The sequence below is a fragment of the Ambystoma mexicanum genome, chromosome 5p, assembly GCF_040938575.1.
Source record: "Ambystoma mexicanum isolate Mex_15411 chromosome 5p, UKY_AmexF1_1, whole genome shotgun sequence".
Lineage (NCBI taxonomy): Eukaryota > Metazoa > Chordata > Amphibia > Caudata > Ambystomatidae > Ambystoma > Ambystoma mexicanum.
The window spans coordinates 1,319,077,538-1,319,105,451 of record NC_090930.1 but is presented as its reverse complement, the minus strand read 5'-3'; the positions used below and the strand labels follow the sequence as shown (position 1 = coordinate 1,319,105,451).

At 47.4% G+C, this 27,914-nt stretch overlaps 1 long non-coding RNA gene across 1 annotated transcript in view; it reads right to left on the bottom strand.

Annotated features, from left to right (window-relative positions):
• The window catches only part of LOC138481538 (uncharacterized), a 208,869-nt gene that overhangs the window by 73,097 nt on the left and 107,858 nt on the right, over positions 1–27,914 (bottom strand). Inside the window, exon 5 of the long non-coding RNA XR_011274270.1 lies at positions 14,495–14,651. This is a non-coding gene — a long non-coding RNA (uncharacterized lncRNA). The remainder of the gene's footprint in view (positions 1–14,494; positions 14,652–27,914) is intronic.

The window sequence follows — 27,914 nt, the reverse complement described above, 5'->3', positions numbered from 1 at the left end:
TATACAGTCATGACAGGTCCAAGAAACGTACTACCTTGATATTTTATAAAGTGTGGATTGCCACACTATTGTGACTTCGCCATACAGTCTGAGGGCCTCTACCACAGAGATGAATGGTGCTTGTTTTATTGAGCTCTGAATTAAGAATGTTTGGGCCTCTCCAGGATTTGTAACACTGCCCTGTAGCTTGGGCAAAGACTGCCATGACACATTCGTTATTCACAGGAAACCTTACCTGTCTGCTGATGTAACAGGTCAGATGACAGAACAGAGCTGGCAAATGCCCAATAACCCCTTCTTTCCCGCACTGAAGCCTTTACAAGGTTCCACAGAAAGGCCTTGGCTGGCACCAGGTTTCATAGAGGGTCATCATTAGCATTACGAGTGGTACATGTGCGCTCAGATTTAGGTTTCAGGCCAGCCTCATAATGGACGCTGGAAAAATAGTTGAAGACAGCACTTTTTAATAGGCACCTGACACTGCGTTTTCATTTCATTCTGCCAGACAGATAAAGCAATTTACAGAGAAAAGGAAGGCCGGATGCAGCCAGAATTGTTTGACAGGTTGGTCCTGCTCCGTATATAAGTAACTAAGGGAGCTATATTTATTGCGTTCGTTTTTTCTCTTACACACCATAGTTTGAGCTTTTACAGCACTCTTTCTTGCATTGTAAATAAGAGATGTTGCTATTACCCACCCACTCAAGTGGCACTCTTTTTACAGCTGCATAAGGATGAAAGCCTTAAAAGACCGTGCCAGAATTTTCAAATAGGCACCCAGGTTCCATAAAGATCTCTTTTTTTTATTGGTATTCTTTATTTTCATTTTTTAAATAACAAAGTACATATAGTACAATCTATGAATAAACAGAAAACTTTAGAGTCAATGCCAAACGTATAAATAATACAAAAGTTAAACTAAGTAACATTACAATTATCCCAACTATATACATCTTACATCATATGTACAACCTAACTTGACTTGACCCCATTCCTGTTCCCCTTCCCCGTTCATCCATACAAATACAGAGACTAATATAAATCCATGAATTTCCCCCAAATCTTCTCAAATACGGATTTTTTCTTTTCTCTACCATAGATTGTTCTCTCCATCTCAGCTAATTTGTACATTTCATCAATCCAATCCTTCACATCTGGGGACACCCTTGATTTCCATCCTCTCAAAATAATTTTCTTACCAACCTGAGGCACCCCTAAATAACCATTTCTTTTGGCTGATGTTCAAGTCTTCCAATCACTCATCATTCCCCATGATCAGGGTGTTAAAGTCATAAGCAATTGTCTCACCTAAGACCTCATCCAGCATTTCACAAACTTTCAGCCAAAAATCGTGCACTTTCACACATTCCAATAACATATGTTCTAATGTTCCAATCTGATGTATACACCCCCAACAGTCATTGGTGTCTGAAATACCCCTTTTGTGTAATCACTCCGGGGTCCAGTAGACTCTGTTTAAAATTTTGATTTGACATGATCGTTTACTCAAGCTAATCGGGCACAAGTTGACATTCTTACACATGGTTAACCACTGTTCTGAAGAGATTTCCCATTGGAGTCTTCTACTCCAATCCTCCTTCAACGGCCCATTCTCCTTATATCTTGAAACAATTTGTTTATGGCAGCGACTTGCCAATCCTCTTTCTCCCTTCTTGTTACCAACTGAAAATATGTCAAAATCGAACCCATTCTGAAAACCGATCACTCCTACAGCTCTTTTTAATCGTTTGTAATCGACGGAAGAAAAGTTGTCTATATCCCATTTATTATTTACTTCATTCACCGTTAGCCATTTCCCATCTTTTTGTAAATCCCCAATCCATGTAACCCCTCCTAAAAACCAATGCGGCCAAAACAATGTTTTCCCATTTTCTTTAATCCCTGGATTTGACCAAATGGAAGCATCTGGGCTCTTAAATGCATCAACACCGAGCAAATGTAAAAGTTCTTTCCAAGAACATTCCAAAAATTCAGTGGTAGTATTCACCTAACTTCCAGGTCTTGACATTGTTCACCACATTGCCCTTGGCGTCAATGGCCCTACAGAAACAGCCTCCGCTATCGCCCAATCATTTGGTACCTTTTCTAAGAATGGAATAAAGACTTGAGCCATGAACGCTAAATGCTAAGCATAAAAGTTCAGGACACCCAGTCCACCTTTTTTGAGAGGTAATTCTAACTTGCATAGCTTTAGTCTCCGGTCTTGTTATACCAAATACATTTTTTTTTTTGCATGAGCCCGTCAAACTCTTTCCCATATCATGTGCCTATTTTCAATGGTAACATTCTAAGCACACAGTTTATCTTAGGTGTTGAATCCATTATTAAGGCGTTCACTGTCCCCCATAAGGATAGGTTTAGCACTTTCCATCTCTCCAGATCTAGTCTTAATCCTTCACTCAATTCTTTCAGGTTTTCGTGTACCATCTCCTCAATCTTGGGGGTCAACCAGACACCTAAGTATCTCATCCTGTCTGAGCACCATCTAAAACCCAGTGAAGTAACCCACTGCTTATTCCAGGTTACTTTCAATGACATCACCTCTGACTTCACCCAATTAACTTTATATCCAGAACAATATTAACTTTATATCTCCCTCTTCTTCTCCGACAGATCCTTGCTTCCTGTGCTCTGGCAGCCCCCGCCCATGCTGCAATCATCTGGAGATCACATGTCTTGGGCAGGGTAACACCTGCAATTTTTGCCGTGCACACAGTGCCTGATGCGCTTCTTTCATTCATCCACCTGAAAACATTAAATGTGCTCTGGGGGCTGAGGATTGCTTGCTGTGCAATCTCACATCTACATTTCATCAAGATCTTGCTGCTTTTAATGCCTTTCTCTGTGTTGTACACATCATGCTACCTTGCATGCTGACCCTTCTAAGATGGCTGCAATTTTCTGGGTGAACTAAGGCTCCTTGCCTGGACAGCACTCCCTCCCCCTTTGGTTGCCTGGTCCTTGATTGCCCAATCAGTGCAACTGGGAGGTGGGAGGCGGCACTTCATCTATGGCCCATGACGAAGGCCCCTGTCTGCCACTGGTATGCTGCCTGCTGGCCCCCTCCCTGGTCCCCTGTGATGTCTGTTGTGCGCCCCTCCCCCTCCCTGGTCCCCCATGATGTCTGTTGTGCGCCTCACCCCCTCCCTGGTCCCCCATGATGTCTGTTGTGCCCCCTCCCTGGTCCCCCGTGATGTCTGTTGTGCCCCCCTCCTCCTCCCTGGTCCCCCGGGATGTTCGTTGTGCTCCCCTACCCCTCCCTGGTCCCCTGTGATGTCCATTGTGACCCCCTCCCTGCCCTGGTCCTCTGTGATGTCCGTTGGGCCCCCTGCCTGGTCCCCTATGATGTATGTTGTACCCCCCTCCCCCTCCCTGGTCCCCCATGATGTCTGTTGTGCGTCTCTCCCCCTCCCTGGTCCCCCGTGATGTCTGTTGTGCCCCCTCCCCCTCCCTGGTCCCCCATGATGTTCGTTGTGCTCCCCTCCGCCTCCCTGGTCCCCTGTGATGTCCATTGAGACCCCCTCCCCGCCCTGGTCCCCTGTGATGTCCGTTGGGCCCCCTCCTTAGTCCCCCATGATGTCCGTTGTGCCCCCTCTGCCCTCCCTGGTCCCCTGTGATGTCTGTTGTGCCCCCCTCCCTGGTCCACCGTGATGTCTGTTGTGCCCCCCAGCCTGGTCCCCTGTGATTTCCGTGGTGCTCCCTCCTTCTCCCTGGTCCCTGTGCTGTCTGTTTTTGCCCCCACCCCCTCCCTCGGGTCTGGTGCGCAATACAAATGAATAAACTAAACTAAACTAAACTCCCTTGTCCCCTGTGATGTTCATTGTGCCCCTCACCCCCTCCCTGGTCCTCTGTGATGTCCTTTGTGCCCCCCTCCCTGGTCCCCTGTGATGTCCGTTGGGCCCCCACCCCCTCCCAGGTCCCCTGTCATGTCCATTGTGCCCCCTCCCCCTCCCTGGTCCCCTGTGATGTCCGTTGTGCCCCCAGTCCCCCTTGTCCCCCATGATGTCCATTGTGCCCCCTCCATGGTCCCCTGTGACGTCTGTTGTGCCACCCACCCCCCCCCCCTGGTCCTCTGTGATGTCCATTGTGCCCCCCTCCCTTATTGCCCGTGACATCCGTTATGCCCACTCCCTGGTCCCCTGTGAGGTCCTTTGTGTACCATCCCCCTCTCTGGTACCATGGACCCCTGTGTCGTCCATTGTGCCCCCCTCCCTGGTCCCTTGTGACATCTGCTGTGCCCCCTCCCTCTCCCTGGTCCCCCATGAGGTCCGTTGTGCACCCCACACCCTTCCTGGTCCAAAGTGATTTTCATTGTGCCCCCCATCCCCTCCCTGGTCTCATGTGATGTCTGTTGTGTCCCCCTTCCCCTCCCTGGTCCCCGTGATCTTTGTTGTGCACCCCACCCCCTCCCTGGTCCCCCGTGATGTCAGTTGTTCCACCCATCCCCTCCCTGGTCACCTGTGATGTCCTCTTCCTGCTTTGCCCCCCCCCCACCCTGCTTGGCTTTATCTCTTCTTTCCTGCCTACCCCTTCCCCATCCCTTCTTCCACCCCCCCTTTCTCCACAACCACTGTTGGGTTGTCTTGATTCACTATGTTTTCACCATCACCGACCTGTCGCTTGGATTTGACTTTGTGGACACATTTATTTTATTATATAAATTTGTATGTCGTCAGGCCTAGTATGATAATTGCTTGTTTTGTTCTTCTTCTTCTCCCTTTACTCCAACCTGCCCTTCCCCCCCACCTAGTGTTAAATTCCGGCACTACCTCAATTGTCGTCAGGCATAGTAATATAGCTGCTTGTATGTCTCATTCTCCTTCCCACCCTCCTCCCTCCTTATTATTGTCAATAGCTCTTAATCTACCACAAACAAATGTCTCCTGACCTGTTTGATAGCAGCTTGTTTGTCTCCTCCCCACCCCCTCCCTCTCCCTCATTTGTTTTCTCCTCCCTCTCTCTCCCTTTCCCCCTCCAGCAGTATCTGAAATGTCGTCAGGCCTAGTATGATAGTCGCTTGTTTTGTTCTTCTGCTCCCTTTACTCCAACCCTCCCTCCCCCACCTATTGTTAAATTCCGGCTCTACTTCAATTGTCGTCAGGCATAGTAATGTAGCCGCTTGTCTGTCTCATTCTCCTTCTCACCCCCTCCCCTCCTTATCATTGTCAAAAGCTCTTGCACTATCTGAAATGTGGCCAGGTTGATTACAATAGTTAATTTCACATTCTGAATAAAGGACTTGTAAGAATGTCACTGTATTCTCCCTTGTTCCCTCCCTGCCTTGAAGCGCTTTGAAATACATTGTGTATAGGCACTATATAAATAAACAATCAATTCAATTGAATTCAATTCAATTCAAAACATATATTGAAATTTGAAAGAATTTTCATCAAGGTAGGCAATGAATGTTCTAAAGCCTTCAATACTAACAGTATGTCAACAGCATAAAACCAAAGCTTTTGTTCCACACCCCAGCATTTCACCCCACTTATCATTCTCTCATGTCTGATTGCAATAGCCAATGGTTCTTCCGCAATGACAAAAAAGAGTGGGGATAAAGGGCACCCCTGCCTAGTTCCTTTTTGTAGTTTAAAATTGCCCAATCTCAAGCCATTTGTAGTTATATCAGCAGTCAGCTTGGAGTACAATAACTTAATTCTGGATATAAATCTCTCACCTAGGCCCATTTTGTATAGTAGTGCATATAGATAATTCTAATTTACACGGTTGAACGCTTTTCTAGCATCCAAGGAAATTACCACAATATCATCACATTAGTCTGAGGCTTGAGACATTGTTTGAAGAAGCCTTCGTATGTTATCAGAAGCAGGTCTTTTCTGGACGAATCCAGATTGATTTTCATGAGTTAACGTTGGCAAAAAAGCTTCCAACCTCATGGCCAAAATTATAGATAAAACTTTGTTGTCCGGGTTCATTAAGCTTATTGGATGGTAACTCGATGGTTGAGTCTCATCCTTTCCTTTCTTTTTAAATAATGTTATCATGGTGTGTCTAGTCGTATGAGGTAGTATACCATTCCTTAGTAATAACATAAACATATCCTTCATTAGGTTCAGGACAGAACTTGATCAAATCTTGTAGAATTCAGCTGGCAGGCCATCAGGCCCAGGTGATTCCCCTGCATTCAGTTTATTGATTGACTTCCTTATTTCTTCAATCGTCAGCTCCTCTTCTAGTATTTTTTGTTCCTTCTCCAATAACTTTGGGATTTTCAAGTTTGACATAAATTGTTCCACTTCTCCAGACACTGATTGTTCATTGCAGTACACATTCTAATAATATTTCTTGAAAATGTTGTTGATTTCTGAAGGTTTAAACGTGATTAAACCATCGGGACCCCGTATTGATGTGATTGCCCTATCCAAATCCATTTTCCTAAAATGGTGCGCCAGCCAGGGATTGCATTTTTCTCCTTTTTCAAACTAGGTGCAATTTAACTGATATAAACTTCGTTCAGCTCTTTCTGTTAACATTTTACTCATTTTTGTTTTTAATTTCCATAGCTCCTTGATGTTCTCTGATTGCTTCGGATCATCCATCACCTCATGCGAAATTCTCTTGATCTGTAGATCTAAATCTTGCCTCTCCTTTTCAAATCTTTTCTTCTTACTGCTTGATAACGTTAGTAACATCCCTCTCATTGTACATTTGAAAGCTTCCCACACCGGTTTTGCGTCTAAATCCCCAGTTTGATTTTCCTCCACAAAGTGCTCTGCTTCAGAAATGATCTTCTCCAATATCTCCTCCTCACTCAATATCGACGTATTCATCCTCCATGTGAATGATCTTTTGAGCTCAAAATCCAGGTTCAAATGCATTTCAATTGGTGTATGGTCTGTTAGAAGTATGTTCCTATCCTTCCTGTTTTATAATTTTCCACCATTTTACCCACTGTTAGCAGCATATATAATCTTGAGTATGTATCATGAGCATTTGAGTAGAAATGATATTCCCTTATTGAAGGATGCTCTAATCTCCAGTTATCTATTAGGTTATGTTCCTTTAGCAAAGCTTGAAGTAATAAGAAATGGTTACTCCTATTTTTGTGTATCCTACATTTACTTTTATCCATAAAAGTACCCAGAACTTAGTTGAAATCCCCACCTAATAGAACGTTCTGAGTTTTCATGTCTTGTATGATTTGTGCCACATGCCTACAGATCGAGCCATCATCTACTGTTGGCGCATAAATATTGCTTAATGACATCATTTCCCCTTGAATGCTCATTAACATAGCAATTATTCTACCCTCTTCATCTGAGCAATCTTTCATTATTTGTATTGGCACATTCTTACGTATCGGAACAGCAACACCCCTTGATCTCGAGTTGAACGAGGAACCATATATATTCCCAACCCATTCCTTTTTAAGGTTTGTTAATTCATCCCGAATCAAATGTGTTTCCTGCAAGAAGCAAATGTCTGCTTTTAAATCATTCAAATAGTTAAAAACGGCTTATTTATTAATAGATTATTAAATCCATTTACATTCCATGACACTATATAAATTCTGTCTCCCGTTTTTGTCATCATTCTCCCACTCAGACTCCCACATTCAAGAAATCCACTAGTCTCAGTACTAAAAAAAAATGAAGGAAACCCAACAACCCACCCTCTTAACTAAATGCTAGCAACAGGTTTCAACTTACGCTCCTCATACAAAGTAAACATTCCTAACGATCCTATACTCCAGGTTCCTCTCCTAATTATTGAACTCTATTAACATTCGTAAACAATTAAGATTCCTTGTCCCCTCGTCCTTTTCATACCTAACTGGTGCTTATCCAATGTAAATTTATTATGATTACCCTCTATACCTAACCCTTACGTCAGAGTACGTTTTAATCGTTGCAAAAATAATAATTATGCGCTTATACATCAATAAACAAATAAAACAGAAAAATAAAGATCTCAAGAAGGACACGCTCCAAACTCCATCAACGGTTGTTAGCATTAAATGCCGTCCACGCACATGTTTGACCCTTCAACCTTTGTAAAAATTAAAATACTGCTAATATCCAAAAACACATATCCATCTATGTACTACCAACAAATACTCCAAATACCTTGCTGGATGTTAGATATTAGACTAACCCTCAGTTATTATAAGGCATAACCAGAAATTAAGTAAAACAGAGTAAAAATTCTGTAGCACTTTCTTGTCAATCACTAAGCATGTGGAATTTGTACACATTTCTTTTCCAATTAAATTCTCTTGACTAAAAACTATATTCAATAAAATTCGAAATAAAAAGTGATTACATAAGCCCCGGTCAAGATGACAAATAAGGGGGCGTTGTTGAGCAGCCTGGAAAATGGTTGCCTAGCTGTGGAGCTCCGTGTGGATGGGACATATAATCTGGCAACATCAGCGGATTGCTTTACTTTCTCTACACTGTGCTGGTCCTGCTGGAAGCCTACACCGTGCTACACATTCTGCTACTTTTTTGGCCTGAATCGGGCTCTGGGAACCCCGCCACCCCGCCTTGGAGCGTCAGCCTGCTCTGCTGTGTGAACCTCTGAGCCGACTGGGGCCCGGCTGGGGTCAGCCATCGCTGGAGCTCCCCGCCCCTGACTGCGGGCTGCGGGGGCATCGCCCGTGGCGGTCGGTGCTGGTGGGTGACAGTGTGGGACTCCCGGACCATTACGGTGGGAGCGGGCCTCCCCGGCCTCGGCTGCGCGGCTCCGGCGGACGGGAGCTGCGCTTAGGCTGGTGCTGAAGCCTGCCCGGCTCCGGCTGCGCGGCTACGGCAGACGGGAGCTGCGCTCAGGCTGGTGCTGAAGCCTGCCCGGCCCCCATGCTTCGTCATCGTGGCCCTGCGTTGCCGCTCGCCGGGCCGAAGCCCCGCGGCTGGGAAGACACTGTGGCCCTGCTCTGCCGCTCGCTGGGGCCCCTCGGCTGGAGAGACGTTGCAGCCCTGCTCTGCTGCTCGTGGGAGCCAGAGCCCCTCAGCTGGAGAGACATCGCGGCCCTGCTCTGCTGCTCGCAGGGGCCCTCAGCTGGAGTGCGCTACTGGCTGTCTGCGCCTTGGGCCCTGGGGCGGCCCGGATTCAGGGTGATCAGTGATCCAGCGGTCCGCCTGCCTACACCTGCAGACCCGGAGCGGCTGCCCATCTGCCCAGGTAGGGAGCTGGGTTGTGGCGGGACTCACCCACCGTGAAGTTGCGCATTTTCCTACCTGCGTGTGCCCCGTCAGCCGCCATACACACGCTGCCTGCACTGTGACCTTCTCCTTGGGCACACATGGTCGCAGTGAGCCGTGGACTACCCCTCCGGCCCCGTCTGGGTGCACTTTACTGGACTGGGGCTTTAGCTACCATGATCCCTTTCACTCGCTGTAGCCTGCTCAGCAGAGCGTTATCCTGCATGGAGTTGGCAGTTGAAAATCTGCTTAAAGACCTACTAGGGAACCCTGCACTGTCCCCCTTCTTTACGGTCGAGCGAGCTCACCGGGCCCTGTCCCCACGTCCCAGGCCGGGCGACTTCCCTAGACCCATCATCGCCAGGATTGTTAACTATAGAGACTGCAACCTCATCCTACGCCTGTCGCGCGAAAAGGGTGACTTACACCTCGACTCAAACACCATCCGGATATTCCCCGACTTCTCTGTTGGGGTGCAGCAGGAGAGACGTCAATTTCTCTGAGTCAAGAAACTACTAAGGCAGCGGCGTAACGTCCCATATGTCATCCTCTTTCCAGCCAGGCTCAAAATCACCTTCAAAGAAAAGCTGTTCTTTTTCACGGTGCCTGAAGAAGCGGTCAAATTTATAGAGTCACAGATACCGCTGCTGAACCCCGCTGGCAATCCTATTGTTGATGACTGAACTCAGGCTATGGTACATCATGACTGCTTACTCAACATGGCTTGTCTTTTCATGTGCTGATAGTAATATAGGCCTAAGGGCTCACCAGTGTACACAGGCTAAACATATATATTGATCACTTATGCTCAACTTGCCATTGGAGTGCAGGGGCGGCTCACAGCCGTGCAGCCTGGCCTACCCTTCCTGAATGTTCCACCTGACGGGCTATCGGCCCACATGTATCTACAGGCATGGACGTGGTGTGCGCGGCGGTGCAGGCCTTTACCCCCGGCCGGCTATCGCAGCTCATTCAATATTTCTGCTACCTGGTTATTATTGCTTGTTCCGCATGTGTTGATGGTAATACACCTTTTGGGTTTGTGTATGAGCATCCATCAAAAACAGATGCTGTGCAACTATGTATGGCTCATATGTGTCGTGCAAGACTCTGCTGGTACTCTGATGTCAATTATGTTCTTTATAGAGCCCTCCACACGGCAATGGCGCACCCCACTGCGATTGCAATGTCTAACTTTGTTGATTTGGAATTGGTTGTTGGCCCCGTTTGGGCCAATGGGTCGGCGGGCTCATCTTGGGCACCGTCTGTTGTTCTCCTTTTCGTGGGACCTGTTTGTATTTATGGGTGGGGGGTGACACTACCCGCTTGGGAGGGGTGGGGCGGGAGGGGGGCGGTAGGGGACGTTTATGTGTTATGGAAAATGGAAGAGGCAGTTCGGCAGACCACAGGGCATCGGAGTGGTGGGATGTACATTAGACTTCTGAGATACCTATGACTGCAATGTCTAGAAGCACTCGGGGATTGAGCTACTATGTCAGGGCTCTGGAGGTCATGGCACACGCCAATAGTCATGGGCGCCAAGACTATCTGTGCAGGAAAAGCACTCCATGGGCTCTTTGTTTAAGTATGTGTTATTCAGACCATTAGGATGCCGGTAACAATAATGTCCTGGAATGTGCGGGGCTTAAATAATTACACCAAGGGTCGCAAGATTATGGCATATGCCAGCAGGTACGGCTGCAAAATATTGCTTTTGCAGGAGACACACTCCACGGGCTAACTGGCTAGGAGCATAGCACCAACCTGGACACCGCATAGATATTTCACCTCATATTCCACTCGTGCCAGGGGAGTTCTGACATTGATTCATAAGTCACTTAAGTTTGTTCTCCACAAGAGTTACATAGACCCTGAGGGGAGGTACATTGTGTTGCATTGTGCCATTGCCAACAGGGACTATTTGCTGGTGAATACCTATGGCCCTAATGTTGATTCTCCCGAATGTATTGACCAGGTGGTATCCATATTGATGGGGTATGTGGGGGTGCAAATCATCTGGGGTGGGGATATGAACTTCATTCTTAATACTATGATGGATAGGACTGGCACAGCCTGCAGACCCTTGCCAGGCCCAGCGCGTAGCCTCCTGACCCACTGTGCGACACTCGACATTCATGACGCATGGAGGACATTAAATCCGCAAACACGGGAATTCACTTACTATTCATCAGTGCAGGGCAGGGTTGTGGAAACATGCATACATGCACGCAAATTGTCTGAGCACTCGCTGATTTCGGTATCCCTAGAACTGGGAATACCGGCTCCCACCATCAACACTTGGCGCTTCAAATCGGCCGCTCTGCAGGACATTGTGTTCAGGGTGGACATCCTTGCTGATATTCAGTCCTACTTTGAGCACAACTTGCCACAGTCCACCACCCTGGGGGTCCGCTGGGACGCCTTCAAAGCCTTCATCAGGGGGGCGTCCATCTCTTGGGAGTCGGGAGTCCTCAAATCCATAAGAGCCACACTGTCCCGCACTGAAACTAAACTACGGGATCTGGAGCGGGCTCACCCGTCCTCTGTTGACCCAGGTGTCCTCTCCCAGATCAGTGAGGAGCTCAAGACCTTTAATGAGCAGGCCAATAGGGAAGTCCAGTACTACAGCCGCCCACAGGCTGCACGGAAATACGGCGAGGGTGACAGACCTGGCAAAACGCTGGCGGCTCTGGCGAGAGGGGAGTGGGGCCAATATCAAATTACCTGTGTTAAGGACAGTCAGGGGACGACACAGTGGTCCAATCAGCATATCCTCGAGGTCTTCACAGGCTTCTACTCGGAACTATATTCTCAGCCCCCCGAACACAGTGACTCTCAGATGCGGGAGCTCCTGGAACAGATTCCCACCACTATAGTCTCCCCAGCGACGAGAGACTAATTAGACCAATTAGACTGTTACATTGGATGAAATAGTGGAGGCTATCTCTAGTCTCCCAAAAGCAAAGGCACCGGGCCCCGTTGGTCTGACTGCAGAATTCTATCAGGAGCATGTGGCTATACTAGCCCCCGAGTTGCTCGGGATGTGGAATGAGTCACTCCGGTTGGGATCCCTCCCCCCGACATTACGCGAGGCCGTTATCACGGTCCTGCTTAAACCTGGTAAGCCTAGTGATGAATGCGGATCATACCAGCCCCTTTCACTCATGAACTTGGATACAAAAATCTTCGCCAAAGGTGATTGCTAACCGCTTCCTACCTGTTAAGCCATACATGGTGCACGACGACCAGTCAGGGTTCGTGCCCGGGAGATCCACGTCACATAATATCAGGAGGCTTCTGAATGTTATGGCACAAATCAATCAAGATGTGAGAGCATTCACGGTCACCCTAGATGCCCAGAAGGCCTTTGATATGGTATCCTAGAAATACATGTAGCTGGTCCTGGAGACCATGAGTATTGGGCCTAGGATGATCGCATACATCAGACTCCTGTACACTTCCCCGGTCGCCAGGGTCCGAGTCAAGTCTCAAACGTTCGCCTTGTTCCCTCTCTTCTGAGGCACCCATCAGGGATGCCCTTTCTCCCCGATCCTGTTCGCACTGGCCATTGAGCCTATGGCAGACTTTGTCAGGGAGCGCCACTTATGCAAAGGGATACGGCTGCAGGGTACCCCCGAAATTATCTCACTCTACGCAAACGACGTGCTGCTGTTTGTTATGGACCCAGACCTCCACCTTGACCCTATTCTGCGTGACATTACCTGTATTGGTACATACTCTGGCTTCACCATTAATTACACCAAATCCAAACTCTTCCCCCTCACAAGCTCCATGACCCAACCTGCCACGTAGTACCTGCTCCGTTGGTCCCCTGACAGGATTAAATATCTGGGAATTCAGGTGTCTCTGACCAAAGAAGCTCTCTTAACTAACAATTACCTGGCCGTGGCAGAATTAGCGGAGACCAAGATAGTGTGCTGGCGCCCCCTCCCGTTGTCATTGGCGGGGAGACAATCACTGGTTAAAATGATATTGCTCCCCAAACTGTTGTACACGTTCACGAATGTCCCCATATGGCCCGGCAGACCTACACAAGCTGTGCGCGCAGTTCCTGTGGCATTCTGGAGCAGTGCGCAAAAAATGGGTTGCCATGACTCTTCCTTACGAGAAAGGTGGGTTCACTGCTCCTGATCTGATGCAGTACTTGACCGCGGCGCAGGCACAGTTCGCCACCTACTGGTACCCGGGCCCCCCCCCCCCTCGCCCGCATGTCAAGCTGGAGGCCCTCGCTGCCTCTGGCACTAATATAATGTCCTGAATCCTACACCCAAGTTATGAGCCAGACTCAACCACAGATCCAGTCTGAACCACCTTATTGGCCTGGAAGCGGATATTTGCCACAGGCATTGAGTAACGCCCATACTACAAGTGGCTCCCCGCCTGGCAAGTCCCCGGGTTGGAACCCACGAATGGCACAGCCCTGGCACGGCACTGGCAGTCTCTGGGATACCTAGCCCTAACTGACTTCTACCCGGATGGGCTATTCATAACCCCACAGACTTGGAAACCGAGCCACTCGGGATCACCGATGGAACTGCTACAATATTACAGGCTCCATGCTGCATTCCGTGACGCATGGCCTGAGTTTCCCAACGAACCCCCCGACTCCCCTGGGATCTCCTACATTGCCAACTCGGGTGGGGCCCGCAGGGTGATATCATCATTATATAAACTTCTTCTCACGACTGCCCCGCCGCAGCTCTCTAGGGCGCGGAACGACTGGGCTTCCGAACTGGAGGTAGAACTCACGGACCAACTATGGGGGAAAATAGGGTCTCCCTGAATTTTAGATACCGCACTATACAGTACAAACTACTGAACAGGCTATATTACACCCCGCGCAGGCTTTCCAGGTTCGCCCGCTCTAACCCACAGCTCTGCTCTCGCTGTGGTGCGGAGGATGCGGGCCATCTACACATGTTCTGGGACTGCCCGCGGCTAGCCCCATTTTGGGATGAGATCCTGAAAACTTTGTCAGAAATTTGCGATACTGCTATTGAGCCTGATCCGCTGGGTGTTCTATTTGGGGCATGGGGGGATGGGGAGGCCGGAGGGGCAGCTAAACTCTTAAATGTGTGCTGTATAATTACCAAAAAGTGTGTTCTACAGAGCTGGTAGAGCTCCGCTCCTCCTACCTTCTGGAAATGGCTTAACTTATTGACTTGGTCTAGGAACTGTGAAGAGGAATACATCAGTACCCTTCCGCCCCACCCGGCCTAAAAACATTTGGACTGCATTTAACAGTTATCTTAATGGTCTCGACGCCCACTCCTCGGTAGATAACTCACCGTAATTATTGTTATTATGTGCCTCGACACCATATGCTCTGTAGTGCTGCACTCTCCACGTGACTATTTTTTCACTGCTCATATGTGCCATTGCTTTCTGTTAATTGTCCGCATTGTCATCTCATAGCTGCTCTGTTGCATGGGTATGTCTTTGCCTCTGCCAACAAAAATAAAAGTTTAAAAAAAAGATGACAAATAACCAATTCCCATGTTTCATTAACAGTATATATTCGCAGCTATATGTACATCCTTGGCAATGATATAGGTTACAATTTGCTGTATGCAGTGTGAAAAAGAGGCCAGTACATTACATATAATTTATGTTAATGCGGCTTGTCGAAAAACAAAGACACAGTGGCTGCAATCAACCATACATTATGAATTCTATTAATTAAACCAACACTTTAACAGTATTCATTATTTTTTAGGTTTGATGTTCTTATGGTAAGGTATACAGCCTTCACCTACCATATGCAATTGAAATGAAAAGAACATGCGTGAATATAGAAATAAGTTGTGAATCATTGTAGGGGAGTACAAAAACGATGGATAAAGAGAATGAGACTTAAAGCAGCTGTAGGCCAAAACACAGAGTTTGACAATGGCACGACTATTATGAATTGGAAACATTAGCATCCTCTTCGATTGGGATGTTACAATAATATTCTAATGCATATCAAAGAAGTTTGGCTATGCACATATGAAACAAAGTGCTTTTTGTCACATCGGAAAAACTATTTATAAATTTGGTAGTGTAGCTAAACCCTGACAGCATAAAGCAAGTGATTTGAATTAGAAATCCAGCGTTGTGGATGAGGAGTGACCTCTCTAAATGATTTAAAATAAGTTCATCTGCTAGCTTGCTAGTATGCAGATACATTGAATAAAATTAGCCATCTGTCTTGTTTAATTTCCCATATCATTATATTTCAAGATCTAATGTGTGACAGATACAAGAGCTTCGCTGTAAAAGCTAAGTTAATATATAATTTAAATTGAACAACGTGTCATTTTACTTAAACACAGTGGGACTCATTACGAGGTTGGAGGTAGCCTTGCTGGTTTTACCAGCAAGGATACCTCCATACCGACAAGAAAATCCACCACCCACGAATGGGCAATTACCGGGGTATTCTGGCCCCGTCGGACCCGGTAATAGCCCTCTCGCGGGTGCCGGTTTATCCCCATTCCTATTTGAGCCCTATACGGCTCAATGGGATTGGGGATGCCTGTAGCACCGGCACCGTTTGTAACGGTGCCGGTGCTACAGGCTTGCTGTGCTCGTGGGTGCTTTTCATTCCACCAGGGAAGACCGGGCGGAATGAAAGGCACCCGCGAGCACAACTCAGAGTTTGCCGGTGCAGATACAACGGTACCGGCAAGCTTACCGTACCGTTGTATCTGGACCGGCAAACTCGTAATGAGGCCCATTATGAATTGTACAGAATGCTAGTGGCCATTCGTAAAGTTAAAATAAATCAAACTAGATATGCACATCGTTTGCCAATAATAGCGATGGCCAGTGAATATTTAATTATTGGTAAAGGGTGTTTGCCGATATCCTTAAGGTATTTAAGCTAGGACAGCACTCCCTAATGAGATATATTTATCCCCTTACTTACCAAATAGTTGAAACTTTGTTTTTAACATGTCATCTAAGTTGGCAGGATGGGGTTCATACATTTATAATGGAGATTTAATGTTGTCAGCATTGTGTCATGTAACCAGTTGGACTTAAGATGTAGTATAGAAACACAAGCACACAACTTCAGGTCTGTTTATATGAAATCCCAGTCTCATTGAGATTACACAGTAAAACAATAACATTAGCAATGATTGTGACAGTAAGACACTGTCGATATAAGAGAGCAACAGCACAAACTGTACACTGGAAATCCAGATTCATATGAATTCCTTCCATGACCATCCACGTTTTGTACTTGAAATAAGGAGTTATATTGACTATATATACCCTGTAAAGCCTCAGTTCAGTTCCTAATATTGCTGCGTGTGAGAAGAGGGGAGCCATTGTCTCCTTAAAATGCCACGTAACGCACCAAGCGTCGGAATCAGGTTTCCTGTTTCATTTGTAATATTGTATGGCAGTACCTTATGTTTCGTTGCAGCCGTTCAATCCTGCTTTGTTACGCCAGATTTTGCAAACACTGTATATCACAGCAGCGTAGTGTCAAGAACCTCCTCAATGCAGACCTTCTTCCGGTTGTGCCCTATGACATACGTTCCCTGGGCTGGACCAAACTGTCTTCCATGTACCTAAAGGTGTGAGATGCACTCGCCCCACCATTTTGCGTCAGAATTCATTGTGGAGCACATAATCCCCAGAACATACGCTCTGAACAGGTTAATAGAACTGCTTCTTCAGTATGATTCAGATGTTCGTTCCCGTCATATCAGCTGATTAAGTGCACGTATATCACGCCCATAGGTCCTTTCTTCAAGCCTCCACTCATCCGTATTACCAACAAAGCGTTAAGTCTCTTACATATCGGTGTATACATTCGTATTTACACAGTTAAACTGCCAGATTAGAATGGCGTCATTTTATGGGCAATTAAAGCCAAATTAACTAAGAATATAGGAAATAAAGCAACATTATATACTCACCAGCCAGGAAGAGGGAAGGGTACAGGCAGCTCCTAGTTCATACTTGACATAGGGGGGTGCCTTTCTTGACATTTCCAGCCATTGCAATGCCTCTTTGGGTTCAGAAGTGATTTCCTTCCATCTGGGAGGCATAAAGTCATGGTGTTGGCTTTGTTTAGGTATACTTTGATACCTAATTCCTTGGCCAGATCTTTAACACCTTTAAATGATCTGCTTTTTAACAGGATCTCCTTTGGGTAATCTGGGTAAAGAAATATTGGCTTCCCGCTATAGTTGGAGTTTCCTTTGGTTTTGGCAGCTTGTAGCAGGTTTTCCTTTGTCTTTGTGTTTACAAAGGCTATCCGGATTTGTCTGGCACTTGAATCAGAGACCTTTCCAACTCTATAAATAAAGTCAGTGTCACTGCTAACAGATGATTCATAATTAAAGCATTCCTTAAAGATCTGAACTACAAAGGAAATCAAGGTATTAGCTTCTGCATTCTCCTCTATCCCCACCAGCCTTAGATTTTTACCTTGTAGTTTTAAGTCCCGTTCCAGGCATTTTTCTTTTTCTTTCTGAATTTCGTCCTTCAGATTGTTGTAGGCTCTAAAGTATCCTACAATCTCTGCACCCATGGATATAGAGACTTTTCCAGATCAATAACCCTGTTGTCCAGTTGGGGTACCTTCAGATTAAGTTCAGCCATAGATGTCTTAACCTCACCAACATCCTGAGCCACCTTCAGTAACAGAGTATAGATATCTTGAGAAATGGGGATTTCATTAATCTCCGAGGTCTGACTTGACTTCTTGGGGATTGAATTCTCTGCCACCTCAATTTTCATTTTAGAGTTCATTATCCGTTAATTATATATCTTGAATGAGAGGGCCAGGAGCTGCAGGATTAAGCTGCTGCTTCAGTGATCTACATATATGAAGAGATGCCCCCTTGGGATGAATCCTGCTAATTGGCCTTCCCTGGCTCTCTCTGTTTATCCCTTTCTGTCTTTTCTGCACCCTCCCCCCTTTTTGTACTTTTCTCAATTACTTACTTGCTTTGAATGTTTTATCTAATTCCATTACATATTACAGGGCATGCGGTAGCAGCCCTGTAGTTATGGTTAAGTTACTCAACTCATAGGAACAGCACTTTTTGGGCAGTTTATAACCACCTCGAAATGATTCTGCGAAGTGTAGTGTGTTTTTTTTTCCAGGGGTGTGCGCAAAGTTATAAGGGGGTCCCAAAATGTGTGGAAATCTTCATAGAGGCAATGGAAAAATAAATTTGCTCATGCCTATAGCCCAAACCGCTGGACGGATTTTCACCAAATTTGCGGCAGGAGCAGCGGCTTGGTCCTGATAGTGTGATTTTGTAAATGTGGTATAAATCCATCCAGTAGTGTTTTTAAAAGCGACCATAAAGTAAGTAAAATAAATGAGTGATATCTGGGTCCAGTCCACATACTCACTTCCCTATTCAGTCCGCTGAGAGCCCCCTGGACCAATTAGGTTCAAGCATGATGTCCGCAGACATCGGATGTGCCCGCTGACTGGATGGTGAAAAGCATGAGGTGTGTCATATTTTTTTAAACGGACGCCATGTTGGATCTGCGGACAGCGGCCTGTGTCTGGGATAGTGTGGTGGGGCAAAAGTCTGGAAAACACATTTACAGTTATTTGGTGGTAGAAGGGGGGCTGGAAAGGGTGGGGGTAAAGATGTAATGGAGCTGTTTTTCTAAGTAAAAAAAGTGGGTGAGGTGTGGAGTATTTTTATACACGCCACTGCGCCACACTGCACCCCTGTGCCAATAGGAAAAGATAACTGCCAAAAATGGAGGCAATAACCCCTGTGCGCACTATATCTGCAAAATTGCACAGAGTTCATAAACCACCAAAAGAGCTGCACGCCCTGCCACATACACAGGCAGAGGAGTGTAAAAGCAGGAATCACTGCTGTCATCTGTCCTCTGTGAAACAAGGCCACAGAAGGGCCTAATCCGAAGATGCCCTTAAATATTCTGTCATTTTCCCAGATAATTATGGAAAGGAAAGTGTGCTGAAACCATGGATCCTTCAGGCAGTCAGAGGAATCCAGGCATCACTGCCTGACAACTGCCTAAGGAAATTAGCTGTCAAACCCAATTAAAGGTGTTTCTTTTTCTGTAAGAAATTGCATAATCCACTATTTCAAGCATGTTTGTGAAGCGCTAATTCTTTTAAAATGTTTAAATCCTTTATGAAGTGTGCTTATAATTTATATTTGACTTGAAAAGACTTTAATGTCAAGGAGCCCAGTCTGGGGCCAATCCACTATGCGATTCTGATCTGACATACTGGCCTGGGAAAACTGACATCTCTGCTTGACACTGTAACGCTCACCTGACTCCCACGGAGACGCTGACCAGGTCTGGACTGCTGCGGCCTCTTCTAAGGTGATGCGCAGAACTCGGAAGACCGACTGGACAGGACCCCCAAATCTCGCTTGTCTGACTCGCAGGAGAATCCTTCTGCAGATGGAGAAAGGGGATTAACTACCTGCGGAGTAGCGCGTCGGCCTCCCACTTCCCTCTTTCACTCTCCTCAGACCACCTCCGAAATTCCCCGTTAAACTCTCACCTTAAGGTTTGAAAGGACGAGCTCTCCATCCTGCTTCTGGTGCAGGGGTGCGATTATATCCAGTTACTTCACTGGTGTTCGGATTGGTGAGGATCCAAGCTCACTTGACTTTCCTGGCAAGGTGCCGTAAGTATACTGTTGTAAAAGTTCAAGAGTTGGCCTCCTTTTCTATTTGCCTTTATATTCAGTAGTCCGTCTCTTATCCCTTTTATCACAGGTGCTGAGTGACGATTTCGCGTAGAGGAAACAATTCGCCGAAGGTAAACTCAGGTGAGTTTATGATGGGTGGTTCCTTTAATGTCCTTATCTTCAACCACTAATGCTTGTGTCTTTTTTCCCCATAGGGGCCGGGGTACGGTACTGCCGAAGAAGCGGCGCCGACCCGAGATGAGGGAAGATTCTCCCAACAATAATCAGGTAAGTCTTATGGCGAAAATCTGGCTTTCCTCAATATGTTCCTTTTGTTCACCTTTTGTTCTTCTCTTCCCCCTTAGGCGCAGGTATGCGGCGGATCGTGCAGATGGTCGCTAAGGAGCACGGAGATGCCTCGGGAACAGGTGAGTGGAACGCGGCGCTGCAGCGAGCAACGCGATGCGTCTTCAAAATAAATGTCTTCCCTTAGGATCGCCGGCGTGATGACTCCGGACTCCGGGTAGAAGCAGGTAATGTTCTTCTGTTCACCTTTTCCCTTCTCTTCTTTCCTTTCAGGTGTTCCAGGATGGAGGCGGGTGTGGCTGGAGTCAGGATGCAGGAGCAGACACGGTGAGCGTCCAGCTGCTAGGTGCAGAACAACGCGAAGCGTGAGCTGCTGTCTGGGCGTGGCTTAAATAGCCCCCAAAGTAGTTCCAGGTACGTATTCTTCCCCGGCCACGCCCGAGTGGCAAAATAGTTCCACCGGTAAAATAGTCCCTTTCAGGCCTCAAAGAGGTCTGGATCTGGCAGCACGGTCTGCATCAGGTAAGTTCACATAAACACTCCCTTTATGAGCCTAGCGCCTATGGCTCCAGGACTGAGGTCCAAAAAGAGCCTGGCGCCAAAGGCGCCAGGACAGTGTCCAAAGGGCCCCTGCTAGGGGTTGCTGGCCTTTTCCCTGGGAACATGATGTCTGCTTCCGGGGACGCTGGTCCTGGACTGGTTCTCCGGGAGTAGGCATCAGGACAGACACTCCCTTGAGAACAGGAAGGCTAATGTCTGTTAATGGTTCCTGCATAATGCCAACAAGCCACACAATGGGGCCGCATTTGACATTCATCTGCTGACTGACCAAAGAACAAAGGACTGGCTGAGCATTGACCTCTGCCAGGAGGGGCAGGATGTGGAGAGGGGGTTTCTCAGTGAACTTCAAAGGACTGGACAGCTGCTGCCTAGAAAGTGGAGGTTACACAGGAGAATTTTGCTGTGAAATCTTTATTTTTGATTAAAGTTTAAAACTCTTTAAGTGAGCAACCTAAAAAGGGATAAATATGTAGACATTAAACTAATTTCAGCCTTGTGATTTGAAGACATTGAGGAAACTCATACCATTTAAGGAACCAAAGTAATGAAAAATGTCTGATTGTGGCAAAACTATTAATGTTGCAAACTTACAATTGCATGTACACGATCCACTGATAAGCGCCCAGAGATGTATGAAATTAGGAATGATTAATCCAAAGTGTTATGGGTAAAATTGATAAAAATCCATAGAATGACCAATACAGCTCTCACAAAGATGGGAAGTGAATATAAATGTAGACAATCAAATATAAAGTATATGTGTCCAATTTTATGAGGGTACATAATGGTAGAAAAGTCCATTTGTGCAAAAGTATGTTTTGGGTAAAAATTCAGGTGGGAGTTCCTAAATCCTGTCATAAGATGACAGCTCTGTTCAGGCTGCCAACCAAAACAAAGTACATGACTGTAGGCACTCACAGACACGGGGGTGTGTTTTTGACGTTCTGCCCATGCCATAAACTTTGTAATGCACAAATATAGGAGTTTCACTACACATAGGGACACAGACACTGCTTCCAGAACACTCTGCTTCCAGAACCCATCCAGACGTCAGCTCATCACCTTATTGCAGAACTTTTCATCTTGTAGCTGACTCCAGAATTCTTTGAAAGATCCAGATTTCTTTGCATAATCCAGACTCTAGCATTGCAAAATTATTGCTAGCCTGACCCAATTGCAAACATCCCAAACTTTAAGGGATTTAATTCTGATTCAGCTTGGCTTGCTACCATTAAGGCTTGCCCGCTGAAAACTTGCATCCTGCTATCTATCGTGTCCAGTAACCAGAAGGGGCCCCTTCCAATTCCAGTATGAGGTGCAGTCCAAATTGACCAGAACCGCCTTGCTGATCCAATCCCGCTAGAGGTGCCCAGCTGCCGGTAGACCAGATCCAATTCATTGACCAGAGCCGACGGTCCAATTTAATCACTTTTTCTGTAAGTATTAATAGGAAGAACAGTGACCCATAATATATTTGCCTTGTATTATCCCTATCACTACCCATCCCATCTTTAATTTTGATCACATGACTGTAAGATCCATATGTGGCATTCTCTTGTTCATAGTCATAATATAGTGTAATCAAACCCATCTGTCATTTTCAAAAGCGCATTTCTGTTTTCATTTTCGCGCCTATTTTGAAAAAAAGCCCCTCACTAAAACCTCTATAAATCCTTCATTTTAAAGATAGAAACTGAATTTCAACTCTCACTGATACCTAACATCCTTAGCTACATCTACAACCAAAAACCGCATCACGGCACAGTGTATCTGACCCGTGTGTCTTCAATATTGCATAGTAAATGTTTGCCGCGAATTTGCAAAATTCACAAGTTTACACGCATCATTTCCCCATTTCAAAGTGCTTTTTCCATCTGAGCCTGATCTGAAGTGTGTATTGTTGTTTATATTATAGCTCATGTATGTTAGGACCTGATTAGTGTTGCTTTCCCTAGAATTTCTATCCATTTACCATTTTTGACCATTTGCAGTATTTCACAAAGCCATTTTCACCTGTCATTTTTAAAGTGTCACTTGCCAACATAAGGTTTTCCTCCCTTGTTTAGGGAGGGAAGATTGCCTATAACTCTAGACATTGGGCCTCATTACGACCCTTGCGGAAATGGAAAAATGATGGCGGAAATGCAATACCGCCATCGAACACCGCTCGTTGCGATCATGACCCGTCACCGTAAAGTACGATGCCATTAGCGACACCGCAGTGAACGGCAACGCTAACTGCACCAAGTACGCGCACGCGCGCCTTGCAAAACCGGAATCACCGCCATGGCGCAACGGTACGCGAATTCTGACCCTAGCGGACATGTACTGAACGCCATCAAGCACGTCGTAAAGTACCATTCCGCCATGGCGAGAAATACGGCATCGTGAACCAACCGTAAATGGCCCACTGAGTGCCTGTACTCCACTCCCTGGCCACATTGCACAACTCCTGGCAGGCGCAATGTACTCACACTATGCAACCAGTGAAATCTACAATTCACCCATGCATGCCAACGTAGAAAAGCATGCAGGGGCTCAAAGCGCCCCGTGAGTGGGCATCCATGTACGGCATGTCACCATAGCCGTACTGACGCAGCACAGGCATGTGAAGGTACAATACATCAAAATGAAAATCAAGAACACATGACACAAAACAACAGTAGTCCCCCATCGCTTGCCACCAGCGCAAGGCAACATCCAAAACAGCATCCTGAGGGGGATTGCACCAGCCCTGTACTCTTGCCAGTAAACAAACCAACCATCAGCAGAAGCATGTACCACACAAGTTGGCAGAGTGACTGAGCAGCCAGGCTCATCCCAAGAGGGGCCGATGGGAGCTGCAGGGCACAGATGGCATCAATACAGAAGCTATTCCAATGGACATGACCCCAGTCCCCCTCCAACAAACGCACGCAAACACAGTCACCTGTGACCAGCCACATTCTGAACATCCCATCATTCCACCAATCGACCTGGCTGACAGGCACCAGTCGGCCAAAAGCCAATCCCCCGCCCCTGAACAGCACATCATGTAAACAGTCACAATGGCAGCCCCTATCCGTGACCATACTGTGCTACGTAGGCAAACGCGGCCAGTACTGTACCACACAACTCAACTCAGAAGGCGGAACACAATGCAGATCATCTCGCAATACATACCGCCACAAAGCGAAAATCGCCACATCACCTGCAAAGAACAACGCAACACGACAAATATCGGAATACAATTTAAATGCACATCCAAATGACAAAGGCCCCACAGCAATTTGCAAAATAACACCAAAACAACCATCATCACCGAGGGCTGCATCTGCAATAATTGACCAGCTTCCACTTGTGTGACGCCCTGTACCATCATGGCACACAGGGCCTACATCAACGTTCCAAAAGGCAACATGGAAGCGGCAAGAACCGCAGGTCCGTCCCATGAGGCAGGCACTAGTCGAGCTGAAAGGCCGAAATGTTGCACCTAGCCACCAGTACAGCGTAAGGGCATGTGGCCCATTGGCGATCGTCCCATAAGATCGAAATGGTGCTCCACTGATTCACCCGAAGCTGCAGGAGTCGAGAGTAAAAACCATCTGGAGGAGTGGCGTAGAGATGGCATCTGCAATAGGGCAGGAGATACCTGTCACCCAAAAGAAACACAAATTAACCGATTGCATTACGGGACTCATGATGCATTACAATCTTCATTCAACACACCAAATCCACACCCATATGCATGCTAGCCCACTCCAAAGGAATATACACACCCCTAAATCAGTATCGAATCATAACGAAATCAATCGAGCTAAATACACCATTGGCAACGTCGGTTACTGTGCATGCGTCCGTCAAGATAGAACCCATGACATGGGATTAGTAACGTGCCTAGACACAAGTGTATGAAGGCGCGTCGAGACAGGGAGGATCCGACAAGGGCAGATAGACGTATGTCCCACTATGGCAGCCTTGCATCACATAGCGCAGGGGAAGGGGAGTGAATCAAAAAACCCATGTACATGGCAGACCCTAAACGGAATCATCAGTCCATGCATCCATTCATCATTCCCTCATCCCGCAATGAAAACGCATGAATATTCACTCACATTATATGTGAAACTTCCATCGCGTCTGTGCGTAATGCAGTCCGCAAAAACCACTGTGCCCCTGGCCGGATCTGTAGTGTTGTGAAGCAAGATGGATTTGGGAACGTCCTGCCTTATCGTCCACTACGCTATTGCGCATCCCATTCAATTCATATCATTCATTGCCTGCTCGTTATGGGCCATGTCCCAAGGACATTCTACAATAGAACGTTACATTTCCAGCCAGACCTGTGGGCGTATCCTCGCCGCTACTTCAAAACCAAAAATGCTGGCCTTCGAATTCCTCACTTGCAACATTACGTCGAAAAGGCTTCTGTGAACGCTTGCATTCACAATTACATCAATGTAGTGCGGCTGTGTGTCATGATGCTAACTGGCTGCAATCACAAATGGGACGCCACGCCCGTCGGTGAAGTACGTTACTGTGCTGCATGAGGGTCGGCCATCGATCGAGCCCTACATACCACTGACTCTTCACAGGTATGTAAGCGGCTGCAATCATAGCATGTGTAACAATGGGAGCATACCATGAAAATCAGTCAAAGTACATCACACTGCCATCGGGATTTGATACATGATTCCAATCCCAAGATGCCATGCGGCCAAATGCAGCCTTACGTGCGGGACGTGCTCGGCCAGAAGGGATAGCATCTGCCACAGAATCATTCAATCAGCACAGGTGGAGGCCATACAGGCCGACAGCACATATATAGCAGACCCAAACCCCTCCCACAACCACTCCCACTCCAAAATGCTACCGGCAGGACTAGCGATGTTGGGCCTGGGGGACCAGATAGCACTGCAAGTGCTACAACTACAAGAAGACGACGAACAACAACAGGTACAACAACCGGGCGCACAGGGGAGACGGAGGAGAAGGAGGAGGAGGAGGGCAAGGCAGGGTCAGCAAGGCCCACAAGCACTGCCACTACCACCACGCAGGCGGCCCGCAATCCCACGCCTCCGAGCCGATCCGTTCAACCTCACTGCTGAGCAGATCCACACCCTCTACCGTTTGGACCGGGACACCATAATCGCCATTGTGGACATGACACATGCTGACCTCGTGAGCATGATAGATAGCCCAACCGCCATCCCACCCCTACTGAAGGTGGTGTCTGCACTCCACTTCCTGGCCACAGGCACCTACCAGCACACAGTGGGACAGTTGCATGGCATTTCACAGCCACTGTTCTCACGGACACTCTTCCAAGTGCACGATGCCCTCCTGAAGCACGCCGACGACCACATCACACTACCACGCACGTACCAGGAGATTACCAACGCAAAAGTGGGATTCCATGCACTTGGCGGCATCCCGGGTTGCATTGGTGCCATCGACTGCACCCATGTTGAATTGGTTGTCCCACATGCCATGGAGGTCCAGTACCGCAACCGGAAACAATTTCATTCAATCAATGTGCAAATGGTGTGTGACTCCAACAAGATATTTACGCATTGTTGTGCCAGATTTCCAGGATCTACCCATGATTCTATGGTCCTGAGGAACACAAGAATACCACGCTACATGGAGCGACACGCAGGGCACAGATCCTGGCTACTCGGTGAGTCTCATTCCATGCATGACATCGTGGCCCATTTGATGCGTCAATGACCTTGCAGGAGGGGGGGGGGCTACTTAGCACTATCATTCCACTGACACCCTTTATTCGTCTCATACAGGTGATGCCGGGTATCCACTGAAGAGATGGCTCCTTACACCAATCCGGAACCCACAGAACGAGCATGAGGAGGACTACAACCATGCCCACTCACGTACCCGTGTGGTCATTGAACAGGCATTCGGCCTACTGAAGGCTCGTTTCCGCAGCCTCAGCAGGTCTGGCGGGGCACTCATGTACAGCCATGAGAAGGTTTCTAAGATGGTCATGGCATGTGTCATGCTGCACAACATGTGCATACGTAGGAATGTGCCCATGCCCCCTGACGCTGTACTGCATGCACCTGAAGATGATGATGATGATGAGGGTGGGGATGTGGAGGCACCTCAAGGAGTCCATGAGGCACAGGATGCACGTGCAATCCGACAGAGCATCATAGATGCATGCTTCTAGCAACCACGCATGGTGCCTATTACACGGAAAGGGGACCTGTGGCACTGTGTGTGTGTAGTACAGGCACATTGTGGACTGTACGCCTATGAAGGCCTCGTACGCAAATATCAATGTCCACACATGTCATTGGATGATTATGAGATGCTGTATTGTTAATGTGATTTGATTTATACACCCTATGGACCCGCCACCCAGTGAAGCCCAACACACCCCCTCCACCCTACTACCTCCCCCCCCAACACCAGTGTCCAAATATGCATGCTGTCCGTGGTTGGACGCTATTGCAAGCCCCCTCTACGGGTATCAGGGGCACCCCTGCCCGTGGAGCGCAGGTTCCTGCCAGATCTGCGTTGGGGGCTGCCCTGGACGGAACTTGCCACGGATGATGTCTCTGCCTGCTCGCGTCCATGCATGTCTCTGAGGGTTTGTGAGAGCTCCGAGAGCACACGGCGCACAGCAGCAAGTTCAGCACAAACGTCTTTGGACGTCGCATGCAGTTCCCCCCTCAGGCTCTCGGTGCTTTTCTCCATTTGTGCTCTCAGGCTCTCGGTGCTTCTCTCCATTTCTCCCCTGAGGCTCTCACTACTTTTCTCTATTTGTGCCCTGAGTGTCTCGGTGGATGTTTCCATGGCTGCCCTGGAACCCCCGCATTCATTTGCATGGTCCTTGAGTAGCGTGGACACTTCCTGCTGTTGCTCGATCAGCAGGTCGAGGGACTGTTGCCTCTGCTGGGCCATGGACATTTGCGGTGGTGTGACAGGGGGGCTGCTCAACACATGTTGCCTTGGCACAGGACTTGTGGGGGTTGGCCAGTCGTCGTCTTCAGGGTGCCCCTGCGTGGTTTCGTCATGGTGTAGGGGATGGGACATGCAGGGGGATTGGGAAAGGTCATGGATGGTACCTACGTCGCCAGCACTGTTTTCCGTGTCGGAGCATGCTGGCATGACAGCTGTGTCACCTATGGTGCTGCTACCACCAGAGGCAGTGCCATCAGATACGTTCTTTGGGGGGACCTGTGGTGCTGGGGTTGTGG